Below are 14,821 nucleotides of genomic sequence, written 5' to 3' on the forward strand. Positions count from 1 at the left end.
TTGTAGTACACTGTTTAAACTGATTAATCAAATTTAATTTAACTCTGCGATACCTTTATTGAGAGTTTAAGCCGGTGTCATTCTTTTCTGGAATAAGATGGTATATAAATACATACTGACATTGATAGTCTATTATATGCAGGTGCCCACGCTAAGCATAAGGACATTCTGTTTTTTTTTTTTTTTTAATGTATTTAACATGAAGCAGGAAAGAGGACTCTTTAAAGCTGATACAACTGGGAAATAAGAGCTCAAAGGAGAGAGAGAATCTCTAACATTCCTCTGCGACTAGCTAAATTAGGTAAAGTAAACTCAGTTTAATAAAGGAGTAGAGCAAAAGAGTAACAATTCACTTTAGAAATATTTCCATAAAACAAACTACAAAGTATCTTAAAGTGCAACTTTATGGAAACGTGCTGCTTAAAAAAGCACACATATTGATTATATGGTTTTGAAATACCTATTAGTTGTCAGGCACTGTGACCAAGACTGAACATATGATAACACATAAGGAAATCAGTGGTTTCTGCCTCTAAAGCCTCATTTTACAGTAATATTCGCCATCATTCCTCAAGGGCAGGTATCAGGAAGATGTTTTATTGAGGTCGTAAAATGCCATGTACAGTGACTGGACTGAATCCTCTTGGATAATTCTGGGGAAACTGTTCTGTGGGTTCAAATCTACCAACATATTTTATAAGATTTTAGAAAATATGAAAATATGTAAATATTTCTAAACAAAGAAAATGAAAAAAAAAAAAAAAAAAGGAAAGAAGGGAGGAACAATCTGACTGTAGTCTTAGCTCTTTCCACAGCAGCAGATCCTGACTTTACAGCCTTCTGTAGACCCCAGCTGTTGAACTAGTAGTTTGGTGCAAAGGTAATTGTGGTTTTTGCCATTAAAAATAAGGCAAAAACTGCAAGTACATTTGTGCCAACTTAATAATTCACTTGCAAATTTCTTTCCAGCCGTAAACACCTGAGAATCTATACAATATTCCACAGGTAAGTTAAACGGCCTATTACTGAGGGAGATTGAAGGGCTGGAGGCACAGTCATTCTGGAGAAATGGGGAAGATGTAACCTAAAGTTTAGTGACCACTCTTCCATGCAGGAGATGCATCTTTTATGTGTCCTTCCCGATTCTGAAAAGCAACCTCAAGTCAGGAAAGATCTATATTGCCAGCTGGCCTTTGTGATTTCATTCCTATAACACTAGCTCAGATTTTGAGTGTAGGGAGAACTTTTAGTCTGTTCTTATAAGACTACTTCCAACACCAACAATAATACCTACTCTGAGAGTAATATTGATACTAGTACTTATATTAATAACAACAGCAACAGCTAAGGCTTAACTGAGTTCTTACTATGTGCCAGGCACAATGTGCTTCAACTAATTATCTTTGAAAATTGATCCTAACAAACACTAATCTTTACAGCAATTCAATGTTGTAGGTACTATTAGTGGATCCCATTTTACAGATAAGGATGCAGAGGCATAACAATTTAGTTAATCTGTAAAAGCTTATAAATTGTGGAGATGAAATTTGGAAGAGAAGACTCCTTGACTCAAGATTCTATACTTTTTAGAACAAAGAGAGAAGGTGGCTGGTAGGCTACAAGTTCTGTAGCTGTTGAAATAGGAATGGCAAGATTTGTATATTATATATATAAATCTGAAGAACATTGTTTAAAGGAAAAACTGCAGATTTCTGACCTTAAGAAATAATTGTGCATGAATTAGGAAAATATTTGAGAGACTAAACAACCTATAAAGATATTAATGTTTCAGCTGTGTTGTTGGGCATTGTAATTTTTCAAAAGACTTTTTTCCCCCTGTACATTATTGTATGGGATCAACAGGATTCTGTAAGTGATAAAAATGCATATTACCTATTAAATCTACCTTGAATTTCTGCCTACTGCAGTTAATGTGTGATTTTTGGATAACTTATTTCACCATTGTGTGTCTAAATTTTGTCATCTAAAATGAGGATAGTAACAGCAGTTCCTTCCTAAGGTTGCTAAGAGGATGTAGTTAGTTACCACATGTGAGATACCTGTATCAGTGTCTTGCACATGTCAAACATCCAGTGGATTCTATGGTTATCATTATTATTAAGAGTCAGGATCATGTCACATGAGCTTTCTGCCCAAATTTTGTGATTATGTTTAGTATCAATTATTTTGTGAAAGAACACAGTAAAAAGATCAAGGATGTTTATTCTTCTAAAGTATATCTTTTATGTTTTTCCTCTATTTCCAACTGAGTTTACTGTGTTAAACTTGATTCTTAAATGATTCATTTTTAGTTCTTATGCAAATTGAGGCTTTAGGGTTTCAGACAGTAATTCTGTAAGACAAGCATAACTCTGCCTACCTTAAATCTTTTATCTTGAAGTTGTATGTTTACCTAGATATTTTATTTTTTCCAGTATTTGATTAACTTCTTTACCTAAAGCAACTCATAAACCCATAATCTTTTCAAGAGCTTCTGCAATCCATGAACTTGGATCACAAAACACACTTTGCAACCACCTTCAAAGGGAAGAGTGAATATAATCCATTTTGCACAGTAAATTTTACTACCAAAACTAAAGTGGTATTTACTGGAAAATACAAGCAATTTACATGCAGTGGTGATTTTTTTTTCTTTGTGCAGTGTTACTATGGATTCATAAACATGCATTTAAAAATAACATTAGCAATGCTGTTCCAAGTGTATTGAACTTGGTTTTCTTACTCTTTTTATACCTAGTTTATTCAGAGGACATTTAAATGATATTTGTAATTTTCCATTTTGCACCAACCTACACAAAGTAATACTCCCAAATAGCACAGAGTTATATAAAATTCAAATTATTTTTGTAGTAATTAAAGGAAAAGAAAGTTACATATCTCAAATAAAAGAATTGTATTATCTCCAGAAAGGAATATTGAAGACTGTTTATTTTTAGAGTCCTTGCACATCTCTCTTCTGGAGTAGAGTAACAGGCTGGATTGCTTTTCTTTTGCATAGTCACTTCCTCAAGCTTTATAAGATTCATTAGTGGTCTTGTCCTGGCTCATAGATAAATACGGTATATACCAGCAACAAAGCCTACAAAAGGGGGACTTTGTCACAGGGAAAGTGTTACAACTTAAGTATGCTCTCCTGCCTTTACTATGCTCTCCTGATGTGAGATGTGATTTTATGACATTTATCATTTCTGGTAACTGATATTGCTAGGTATTCATGACTTGGGTAATACACAGACAACCACATGGGCCACTTTTAATGCTGTGTTTTTAACAAATAGCATTTTTTAAGTTTTACAAATGACACCAGAGCCAGAAGTTATGAAGAATAATAAGCAAATCTCACTACTGGAAACACACAAACCCCCCAAATCCCAAAATATAAATCTTCTACATAGCAAACAAGTCAAACCACAATCTAAGAGAAAAAGGTTAGTATATATTAGAAAATAGGCTAATACCATTACTATGAAAAGAGCTCTGACTAGTAAGACAAATACAAAAATTAACAAAAAACAGGAACAGTAAATTTCTTTTAAAAAATAGAGACAAAATAACCAAAAACAGAAAAAAAAAATTCACATCCACAAATGCAAATTCCAACACTTTGTTTACTAGTATGAGAGTGCTTCCTGTAATTGGGGGAGTGAACCCACTATAGACATGGCTATAAAAACAAAGCTTTTAAACTATCCCAAACATTACATTAGTACAGTTTAGAGAAAATGGAGATACAGTGGTAAAGAGAAAGTAGGTGGAAAGTATTTTAAAAACGGACATGTAATATGTAAATACTTATATGATGTATGACCATATATTTATTGCATTAATCAAACAGGTTATGAATTCATTCAATTAACCTAATCAGTCACTCATTTAATTTACAAATATTAATACAGTGAACCAGCCAATAAGCTAGGGATATTCTGATGAAAATATTCAGACATAATGTCAACTTTTGTGTGTGTGTGTGTGTTCATTCATATACATGTGTGAACACACACCCACATATCTCTATCTAAGTGTCTCTATTTAATACCTAATTATAATTGTTATCAGAGCTGTGAAAAGAGTGGCTGATTAATTCTTGCCCAGGACTTTCTTGATTTTAAAACTGGGAACTGCCTCAGTCCTAGAGAAAATGGGATGGTTGTAATGCTAGGAAGAAAATGGGTAGGTAAATGGGAACAATGGGTATATAAACATTTATTTTCTATAAAAGTAATCATTTCACCTCTTTGATATACATCATACTTTTTAGGAAGTTAATAACACTTTCATCAATCAAACCACAAGAAACTGGAAAAGCTTACATGAATAAAAAATTTCCAAAAGGCACTCAGTGGCATCTTATTATACCACTTTAAGTTTTCTGTAAAGTAGGATAAACTATGATGATAATAACACCATGAATGTGGACATTAAAATCCAAATGCCTTAAATTGTACTGCAGTAGAAACAAGCATGCCTAGTGCCCAGATCTTAGTTTCAAATGCCATTCTCCTTTAAAAACAACTAGGGATGCTTGCAGAAATAGCTGATTGTATACTGGAGTAGGAAATATCCAAACCGAACCTGGAGCATCTTGTACTGCCACAAAGTAAGAAAATGCTAAACAAACAAAATATACACAAATACACACACGTACATTGATGGAGAGATGTCAAAGTGCACAGGAACCCACTGAAGAAGCTCCGAGTGGCCAAAGCTGGAAGTATTCGAGCAACAAAATAAGTAAAATATATCATGGCTAATAACACTCAAGTAAAACAAATACCCATCATTCCATACTGATATAAACAAGTGGTTTAATAAACATATAAATGCAGGAAGAGGATTCCAAATAAATTATGCAGATACTCCTCTCTAAAGGAGACAGCATAACTACTCACTCTTTGAATGTGGGCTGTATATAATGATTTCCTCTCAAAGAGCACAGTACACAAAGAAAAGCAGAAGAGAATAACATTACAGTGGAAAAATCTGACAAACACTACTTCAGTTGGTTGATCCAGATCAGCACCAACAGTTATAAATCAACAGCTATAAATAAAGGATATATGTATCCTTTGTTGTGATGTGCTAAGAATTGCCTTACCTCCGTGATGTTCCTTCCAAAAAGCTCTATCCACAGTCTAATCATGAAAAAAAATCAGACAAAATACAACAGAAAAGCATCTTACAAAATACTTGACCAGTATTCCTCAAAACTATCATCAAAAACAAAGAAAGTCTGGGAGTCAAGCAGCCAAGCAGAACCTAAGAAGACTTGACAGCTAAGTATAACATAGTATTCTAAATGGGATCCTGGAACATAAAAAAGACGTTCAGTAAAAACTAAAATAAAAAAATCTTAATAAACTTTGGACTTTAGTTAATGGTTTATCAACTGATATGGTTTGGCTGTGTCCCCACCCAAATCTCATCTTGAATTGTAGCTCCCATAATTCCCATGTGACATGGGAGGCATCCAGTGGGAGGTAACTGAATTATGGGGGCGGATCTTTTGCATGTTGTTCTCATGATAGTGAATAAGTCTCGTGAGATCTGATGGCTTTAGAAAGAGGAGATCCCCTGCACATGCTCTCTCTTGCCTGCCACTACGTAAGGTATCCCTTTGCTCTTGCCTTGTCTTCCACCATGATTGTGAGGCCTTCCTAGCCATGTGGAACTGTGAGTCCATTAGACCTCTTTCCTTTATAGGTTACCAACTCTCAGGTATCTCTTTATTAGCAACATGAGAACAGACTAACACATCAACATTGGTTCAATAATTATGGGAAATATATTGTGCTAATATAAGATGTTAATAATACGGGAAATTGTATGCAGAGCATTCAGGATTATATAGGAACTCTGCAGTATCTGCTCAATTTTTCTGTAAGACTATAATTGTTTCAGAAAGTTGTTTTAAAAAATTGAGTTTTAAAGTAGGCACTGGTTATAGTGAATTTTAACTAGGCAGTGGTTATAGTGAATTTGTACCTTCTAATGAATACTTTGAATGTGTATATTCACATGTAGTGACTAAAGGATTTGAGTTTAACAAAACAGACAAGAAAGGGGAAGGAGTTCTCATGCATTGAGTTCCTCATATGAGGTAGCACCAACGGTAACTATATATAATTAATTTTCATACCAACTCTATGAAATAGATTATTCCTACTTCACAGACAAAGAAACTGAAGGCAATAGTTAATTAAGTTGATCAAAGAGAAACTATAAATTTAAGTTCCTCAGAACTAAAATCAGACTCCTTAATTGTTTCCAGTTCTCTGTGTCTCCCACACATTGGAAGGGATTCAAAAGATCTTATAGAACCTCAAGATGACGTAAATTTCTTTGATGTATGGAACAGCAATGCAGCAAAGTGAACATTTTTCAGAAATGTCTGCTAGCTTCTTTCTCAGATATATGAGGAAGAATGATAAACTGGAAAGGTCCCTGGACACTGAGCCAAAAATCTGGTTTGAAGCATCTGGTTCCTTGCGCTAGCTGTGGGATTGGGGGTAAATTGCTTCAACTCTCCGGACTTCAGAGTCCACATTTACAAAAAAGAAAAAAAAAAGTCTGTTAGACATTGCACTCTTTGAGTGGATGGGTTTGGTCTTATGCAGCACTGTAATCCCAGAACCCAATGTGGTGCCTACCCAATTGCGGGTATGAAACACATTTCTGCTGAGCTAAACTGTACTGAGGATTCATGGCAGATCTGGTTCCTAAACCAGGGTCATCAACACAGACATTTCAGAGGTGGCATGGCAATTAGGTGTTACAATGGCTAGAATTAAGAAAATCTGTGTCGTTCCTGTAAAAATCTTGGAAATCCATGAATTTAGGATAGGCACACTTTATCCTGCTAATAGTTTAAAAGATTCATTTTCAGAAAAGGAAACAGGAGTAAACCTGCATGGGAATCTGGAGCAAATGCACTGAACATGAAAACCGCAGCCCTGGGGAAAGGCGAAGTGGGAGGCACGAGCAAACCTCAGAATTAGTCTAACAGATCCAGGGAGTCCAGGCTCAAGGAACAGCAGGGCCCTCAGAAATATAGAAAAATACTGGCAAAACTGCAATTGCATCCCCACTCAAATGTTTGCTGGGAATGGAGCAAGAGGGTAAGAGGAGGAATTGCCGGGATCCTGGGCCCCTTTCTTCCCATTCCCAACCCAGTCCTGCATGAGGTGCCCATGTCTCCCTACAGGGACGTATTGGCCCATATGTCCAAGTTCTGTCCACAAGCCCACAAGACCCACCAACAGTTTACCCTAGGTTATCCCGCGGGCCAAGCGGTTCCATCACCACTCGTGGGAGAATGATCCTGGAGGAGATGCTCTAGGCAACTGTGACTGGCTCGGGACCTTTGCGCAGGAAATTCAGGGGGCCTGAGGATTGGCGGTGTGATTTAGAACACTGCTACTCAACGCATGTCCATAAACAGCTGCTGTCTGGAAACTGTTACCGGACCTCAACAAGATACATACAAAATTGAGGGTAAGAGCTTAGAAACTTCACAGCAACTTGACTGAGTACTTACATGTCTGTTAACACTAATAAAAAAATAAAAAACCCTAGATGCGTATAATTTATATTTCTTTTAAATTACATTTTGTCTTTTTAGAAATTTATTTTTAGTGTATTTTTATCAACATATTGATCCTCAAAACAGTGAAGAGAAAAATGATCCTTGTCCCTAGAGGGTTTGAGAAACACAGGTTGACAAGAAGGGCGGAGGATCTAAGTATACACACACTCAGGTGGAGAATCTAAGTATACACACAATAGGTTCCTCATTGGTAGTGAACATACAGATTGAGGAAAATATTGCTGGGAAAGGAGCAGAGCAGAGCTCTCTAATGCTAAGTCCAGGGCAAGCGATCCAGATGCCCAAGTGGACCGAATTACTCTGCTTTTTACAGTTTCCTAATGGTTGAGAGTGGAGTGAAACACTGATTGGGGATTCTGTGGTCTACCTATGGGCAATGTGGGGACACACTGTAGACAATTGTTGGATATCTGAACTGATTTTAAATTTTAAATGAAACTATGCAAAGGTTCCTTCATTTTGAATTACCATTTTGCTAAATATTTTGCTGATTTTTCTCTCACAGTTTAAAAATCATTTTGAATTTATAATTACTCTGAGTTCATATTTAATTACTCTGACTAAAATTGCCTTTGTAAATTATCCTAAATTTAGTATTGCATTACTGTAAATTATAAATGCACTTTGGCCAGGGAGGGTCAAAAGGAAATGAAGCAGTTGATCTGTAAGAATGTGATATGTATCGCTTCTTCTCCATAATTTACTGCTTTTTGGGAGAAAGAAGCAGGAAGAAAAGAGGGAAAAAAAGAGAGGAAGAAGAAAATCTGGGAAAGACACAGGAAAAGAAAGAAATACTGTTTGGGTTTTACTGAGTTAAAAATAACACAGATAATCATTATAGAACAATTAAAATGTATGAGTCATGAATGTGGCACTTTAGATTTATCATCTTTAAACACACACACACACACACACACACACACACACACACACACACACACACACACAGAGCCCACTTCCAGAAGGACAGCATTATTTTCTCCATTTACATAAAAAGTTTTCACTGAAATAAAAATATTAATAAGTAGTTAATACAGTTGAGAGTAGAATTGGAACTCAATTCTATGACTCCAAATCTTTACACTACACTGAGCTTTTCCCTTATATAATGACCTTAAACAAATATATATATGGTATATTGCCCTTTAATACCTTTTTGATACTCGGTTTATAAAAAACATTCATTTATTACAAGACTATACCTACTAATTGTAAAAAACAAAGGTCCATGTATGAATTCCCAGCCATTCAACATCAGGTTGGATAGACACTTAGAAGCACACACTAGCCATATTTGAGTTATATGCATGCAATGGAAAGACCATCCACTTCTTTTTAGAAAAACATATTGATGTCTTCAGGGGAAAATTAAATTAAATATATTCAACTAAATTATTAAGGACTCCATATTAAGTTGTCTTCTGTTTTCACAGAACGGTCCCAGGCTCTAAAGCGATGTCCTTGTGTTTTTTAAATTAAAACAATGTAAAAAAGTACCGACAGTGTTTCACAATTCTGCAGGCACACATGAAACCAAAGATTAATATTAAGGATTATTTACAAGCTCAAGGTCAGTAGTGAGCATGGCATGTTCCTGCTCAAATAACTGGGGGATTTTTGCTGGAAACGATTCATTCAATTTCCTATGATTGAAGAAATTAGTAAACTCTCTGTCTCAGACAAATCATCAGAGAAACTTTGTCAAATGTGGCACAGATTGGCACCTTTTTAAAGAAACTGAGGGGAGATATTTGATGTGTGTGTGAGAGTGCAAGAGCACCATGGGAATAGGCGAGTACCAAAAGAAGTGTGATATAGCAGAGCAGTGGAAAAGAGCTGGACTGATTTGGGTTGAAAACCTACTGTGATCTTAATAACACACACTGAGGAGGAGTTAGGATGGGGTCAAGGGGCTCGCAGAATGGGCTCAAGTGTGTGGCTGTCTGTACATAGAATGTGTGCAGATTAATGAATCTCACAAATAACTCTGGCTACTTAAACTTGGCTCTCCTAGGTTTAACCTGGAAGCAGGGGCATTTCAATGGAAATATTTATGCCAATTAGCCACGAGCATCATAGTTCAGCCTTCCAGAGGATGTCAGAATCCAGGGTTGTGTTCTCCCCCAGTATGTAAGTGGTGTGCTAGGTCATTGAGGCAGGAGTTCATACTGGTTGGGCCAACACAATAGGGAGGGAGAATAAGATTGCCAGTAAATCTGGGGATTTACAGGGCATGCCCATGGCACTACAGAATCTAGGTTTGGAGCAAATGAAGTAATAATGGATCCAATGTACACAATGATGCCATGGCTATGGGCATAGTACCTATCTGCCTGAGTTACGATCACCTAGAAAACTGAACAGGGTTGAGCCTATAGATTGAGAACACGAGTGTTAAGTGAGAGGCTCCTCAAATCGTAGGCTGATTGAAATGAGCAGCAGGTAAACGGAGCACAGAGGTTAAGAGCACAGACTATGCTGCTGCTGGTGTTGGTAATGATTATGATGACAGTACCTACCACAAAGGGTTGTCAAAAAGACCAAATGTTGGTTTTTGTGGACCGGTTAGAATGGTTTCTAGTAAGCCACATTAAGGTTTGTACATAAAAAGAGAGATGATGTTCTTTGATTAGAATGCAGAGGTACTCAGGCCTGAGGCTGTGTATGAAGATGAAAACCCAAGTAAAAGTTATTGATTTAGTTCAAACATAATGTTCTTTTATTGAAAATCCTTAAATGAAGCTTATAAATCAGGTCTTACCCCCTATTTCACATTCAAAGGGAGAAAAAAAGAGCAAGTGAGCTCTGGCTGAAAAGTTAAATGTTATTCAAATCAATTTCTGAGACTTCCCTTGATTTACTTTATAATAAAAATTCACCTTTTCAAGGGTAATGGGAGAACTAGATTTTAGGAAGGTAATGGAACAAAAATTGTGTATGCAAGTAGAATGTTTGAAGAACAGAATGTCCCAGGATAGTTTCAAAACTACCAAATCTTATCCACATGGTGGCACCAAAGTGCTTTTCAAAGATTTACCATTCTGCTTTTATACATTTGTTGCACTGTTTTCCTTCATCTATCACATATAATAAGTAAAAGCTACTGAGCATTCTTCATCCTCTAAAAAGGAACAGGAAACCTGACAGTTAAGTTTCTCTTGGTAACAAATCCTGAATGTGACACATCGATGGATCTCAAATTGATATTGAGGTTAAGGGAGGGAATAAGAATAGATGGAAAACAACCCTATTAAAATGTGCTACAATATCAGAGACAATAACCTCTTAAACAGGGTGTGGTAAGCTTTCCTGTATTTCTGATATGTTTAGAGAAATACTTTAAATGCTTTGCAAAAATTCAAATTAGGAGTATGTAGGAATGCTTGTAGGAAAGTACAGCACACCCTGCCAGCAGCAGCAGCAGCGGCAGCAGCGAGGTGGGACTATATTTTTTGGCACTAGGGTTAGGGACGGCTGTCAGTACATTTCACATCAGCCTCACAGCTGCACAGAGGGAACTCCTAAATCTACCTTATTTTATTGTGTTGACATGTGCCCCTTGTGTAGATAGCAAAGGCTTAAGATAAAAGTGGTTGAGATAAACAACAGGCAGCCAAAATCGAGGTCTTTCTTATATAGACTAACAATAAGCCACATGTTACTTAGTATACTTTCCTGAATTTCACAGCTTACAAGCAACCTAAAATACAATATTTGGGTAGATAGGACATGGAAGCTGATTATTTATTGTAAGAGATTCAAATAGATGAATCTAAAGCTGTGCTGTCAGAAGGGCACTCAATATGATAAAAGGAGAAAAATATCCATTCATTTTTAATTGGTAAGATAAAACTGTGAGGGTGGAAGGAGCTATGATTAGCTTTCTTATTCAAGTATTCAAGTCATTGGTTCCATACAGTTATTGAGCTCCAGGCTCTGCTCTTATAAATAGTAGGAAAATGAATAGAAATTGTCAGATATTAAAAAAAAAAAAACCTGAAAAAAAGGGTGCAGAGCAGTGGTGGGTGAAGTTTTCTTAAGACAGGTTCAGGAAAAACATTTTTCAGGAAGTGACATTTTAGCAGACACCTTAATGAAGTGACAGTAAGCCACCCAGACAATTAATCAAACCATAACAACACCAACATATCTGCAGCCCATAGTGCAAATGTCCATGTATGTCAGATTAAATGTTACTTATTATTTAAGTCTCTTTTTTAAATGAAAGTTTGCACTTGCTTTGCAGCCAGCCAGGCAGGGAGTCATCACCTACCTCTTTCACTTACTCGTGTGCCAGTGTGAATGTGTTACTTCACCTCTCCTGCCTCTTGTCCGTAGTGGGCAGGAGGTGAGTCTCACGGTGTGATTGTGAAGCCAAGTGAAATCTCACACCTACATCAGAGGCATTTTTCCCACTCCCCTTTTCTGACTCTTTTAATATTTTCTCAATTATTTACAGTAATAATAACACAATGTCAATTGTTCATTCATTCATCCATTTAAATACCAAAGGAATTTAAAAGAAGAGTAACATTTAACCTGACAAACACAAAAGGAGGATGCTTTTTAGGTAATATTAATTATAATAAAGCAACAATAATAATAGCAAACTCGTATAAGGAAAAAGCAATAGTCAGTGTGTTACGTTTTCGGGGAATTAAGAATTACAAATGGTTCACGTTAACACCACCTTTCTCATCCCTTACTCTCCTACCCCACTGGCCTGATAATTTCTAGAAACTTCCAGATCCTTTACCTCTTCACGACATTTAAAATTGCTGTTCTTTTTTTGTGGAGGTACAATATACATATACAATTACCCTCTTTATCATTTTTAGGTATATAGTTCAGTGGTGATATATCTAAATTTATATTCTTTATTTTTCTGTTCTTTATGCCTAGGACATTTCAATCCTCGACACTTCAAATTGCTAAGTCCTCATCCTTCAAGCCTCAGCTTAAATATTACCTTTTCAGAGAGACCTTCAGAGATGATGTAATACAAAGCACTCTCCCCCACCATTATTCTCAAGGACAGAAATCTATTTTCTTTATTTTACTAATCACAGACTGATCTTATTTTGCTGACTTTATTATCTGTCTCTCCTACTTGACAGTAAGTTCAATGAGGGCCAGGACAAAGTCTGTAGCCCCAGCAATTAGTTAGCCTGGTTTTCATACATATCATTTGCTCAATAGCTATTTATTAACTGGATAAATGGAAATAAATGCAAGTGATAGGATAGATACAGAAGAGATTAGATAACTAAACCAAGGTCAGGAAATGCCATGCTAAACGTTTGCACTACATCTTTAAAATTCTGGAAAAATCCTTGAAGGATCTCAGTGAACAAATACCTCCAATACATTTCTGTTAAGGAAAATCACTCTCATAAGAATGTTGGGGAATTGACTGGAATGAGAGAATGGAGGGAGGGAGATCCATTAAGGGTCTGGCTGCAGTAATTCAGATGAGAAATACTGCAAAAGCTTAGGCTTAGTGGCTGTAAAGATGGAATAAATAGAGTCAAGGGTTATTACAATCTGACAGAATGTGGTTTCTGACTAGAAATAAAAAGACAATCTAGAGAAGTCCAAAATGACTTATAGATTTCTGACTTGGGCAACTGAGTAGATTAGAAAACAAGATTTGTAGGGAAAGATGAAAAACAGTTACTGGATATTTTGAATTTGATGTGATTATTGGATATGTTTCAGTCTGGAACTCAGGGGAAAGATCTAGAAATACAGGTTGGGAAGTCGCTGCGTATGATTCACGGTTAAAGCACTTTTATGGCAACATTACATGCCTCTTTAACAACAAGGAAAAGGATGAGCTCACGGAGAGAGAGTATGCAGTGCAAATACTTCTTGCAGTGAGAAAATTACGAGACAAGAATGGAACTATGGGAAATAGCATTAAGAGGTAGGAAGTGAAAGAACAGTCTACAGAGAAAATAAAGTGTAACTAACCAGACGGTTATTCCAAAACCAAAAGTAAGTGGAGTTATACAAATCAAGGAAGCTAAAATGTTGAAAAGGAGGAAGACTACAATAGCATCATAGCCTCAATAGTTTAGGTTAAAGACAGATTTTGTTACTTAAGTTTCCATTAAGCTTCAAATAACAGAAAATCTGATTTTCCAATGGCTTAAACCAACAGGGCTTTATTTATTTATTTATTTATTTTTCTCTTAACAACAAACATGGAGGAAGACAGCTGCTGGCTATGCTATGTTCACAACTCATCTCAGCCAAGGTCTAGGCATGCAATTCTCTCTCTCTCTCTCTTTTTTTTTTCTCTTGTTGCAAGATGGTGGCAGCAGCTATGGCCATTGCATCTGTGTTCAAAGGCAGGAAGATGGAATTGGGTGAAGCAGGGCAAAACCAGCTTCATCTGACCTAATTTAAATCCCATTAGTAGGCTTCCCAGCAGAAAATCTTCCAAGGCCACTATCACAAAGTGGGTGTTTAGTTTCCATATAATTTCTCATAGAGGCAGGCATCTGCCCCACCATTAAGTACATTTTTGATTTTCCCTTACCCTGTCTTTGCTTTCCCTAGGCATTGTAGCTTCTTGGTAAACATAGGTTTTGAGATAAAGCATTATCCTCCTGATGACCTCTCATATCTAGGGCCATAACTTGTCTGCATCTCATCTCCTCCCTTTTAAAATGGAGATAACTTGTTATAAGATTAAATGTAGGTCATACATAACACAATTTAGTGAATTGCTTATCCATGGTACTAAGATATAAGTGGCATCAATATTAAAACTATGCTATTTGCACATATTAAATGGTATTTATTTTATTCTCTGGATACATCTGTGCTCTGCCATCCCCCATTAGAAAACTTCTTGAAAGAAGGAACCACATCTCAGATATCTTTGCATATCTAAGATTTTCCAAATAGTTTATACATTATAGGCACTTACTAAATGTTTCCCGAACATGTTGTTTAACTTAATTCAGTCATTGTTGATAACCGATAGCATCATGATGCAAATCATTGAACAGAAACACACATGACATGAAACCTGACACCTTTCCAATATAAACTGACATGTCAACAGGTTCTGTTTGATGTTTATTTCTAATACCACACTGTCAGTTTGCCTTTGATGGCAGAATCAAGTTCATCCCAACAATGTGGCTTTGTATTTAAAGAAAAAGTAAGTGACTATAGAAGTAATTT

At 36.3% G+C, this 14,821-nt stretch overlaps 1 protein-coding gene and 1 long non-coding RNA gene across 19 annotated transcripts in view; one reads left to right on the forward strand and one right to left on the reverse strand.

The window, feature by feature from the left end:
* The window catches only part of LOC105477129 (RALY RNA binding protein like), a 733,794-nt gene that overhangs the window by 283,647 nt on the left and 435,326 nt on the right, over positions 1-14,821 (reverse strand). The gene's annotated exons all lie outside the window — the stretch shown is intronic.
* Positions 9,058-14,821, forward strand: part of LOC139355815 (uncharacterized) — a 46,200-nt gene continuing 40,436 nt past the window's right edge. The window contains exon 1 of the long non-coding RNA XR_011606921.1: positions 9,058-9,194. This is a non-coding gene — a long non-coding RNA (uncharacterized lncRNA). The remainder of the gene's footprint in view (positions 9,195-14,821) is intronic.

The sequence above is a fragment of the Macaca nemestrina genome, chromosome 8 (assembly GCF_043159975.1).
Source record: "Macaca nemestrina isolate mMacNem1 chromosome 8, mMacNem.hap1, whole genome shotgun sequence".
NCBI lineage: Eukaryota > Metazoa > Chordata > Mammalia > Primates > Cercopithecidae > Macaca > Macaca nemestrina.